This window comes from Bison bison, unplaced genomic scaffold (genome assembly GCF_000754665.1).
Source record: "Bison bison bison isolate TAMUID 2011002044 unplaced genomic scaffold, Bison_UMD1.0 scf7180017847299, whole genome shotgun sequence".
Taxonomy (NCBI): Eukaryota; Metazoa; Chordata; class Mammalia; order Artiodactyla; family Bovidae; genus Bison; species Bison bison.
In genome coordinates this window covers 646-1399 of record NW_011477872.1, presented here as the reverse complement: position 1 = coordinate 1399, position 754 = coordinate 646, and positions in this window count along the sequence as shown.

The window sequence follows — 754 nt, the reverse complement described above, 5'->3', positions numbered from 1 at the left end:
GTTCCTTCATTTGCTATTATTTTCTCCCATTCTGAAGGCTGTCTTTTCACCTTGCTAATAGTTTCCTTTGTTGTGCAGAAGCTTTTAAGTTTAATTAGGTCCCATATGTTTATTTTTGCTTTTATTTCCAATATTCTGGGGGGTGGGTCATAGAGGATCCTGCTGTGATGTATGTCGGAGAGTGTTTTGCCTATGTTCTCCTCTAGGAGTTTTAGTTTCTCATCTTAAGTTGAGATCTTTAATCCATTTGGAGTTTATTTTTGTGTATGGTGTTAGAAACTGCTCTAGTTTCATTCTTTTACAAGTGGTTGACCAGTTTTCCCAGCACCACTTGTTAAAGAGATTGTCTTTAATCTTTAATTAATTGTCTTTAATATACATTAATCTTTAATGTATATTCTTGCCTCCTTTGTCAAAGATAAGGTGTCCATATGTGCGTGGATTTATCTCTGGGATTTCTATTTGTTCCACTGATCTATATTTCTGTCTTTGTGCCAGTACCACACTGTCTTGATGACTGTGGCTTTGTAGTAGAGGCTGAAGTCAGGTAGGTTGATGCCTCCAGTTCCATTCTTCTTTCTCAAAATAGCTTTGGCGATTCGAGGTTTTTTGTATTTCCATACAAATTGTGAAATTATTTGTTCTAGCTCTGTGAAGAATACCGTTGGTAGCTTGATAGGGATTGCATTGAATCTATAAATTGCTTTGGGTAGTATACTCATTTTCACTATATTGGTTCTTCCAATCCATGAAC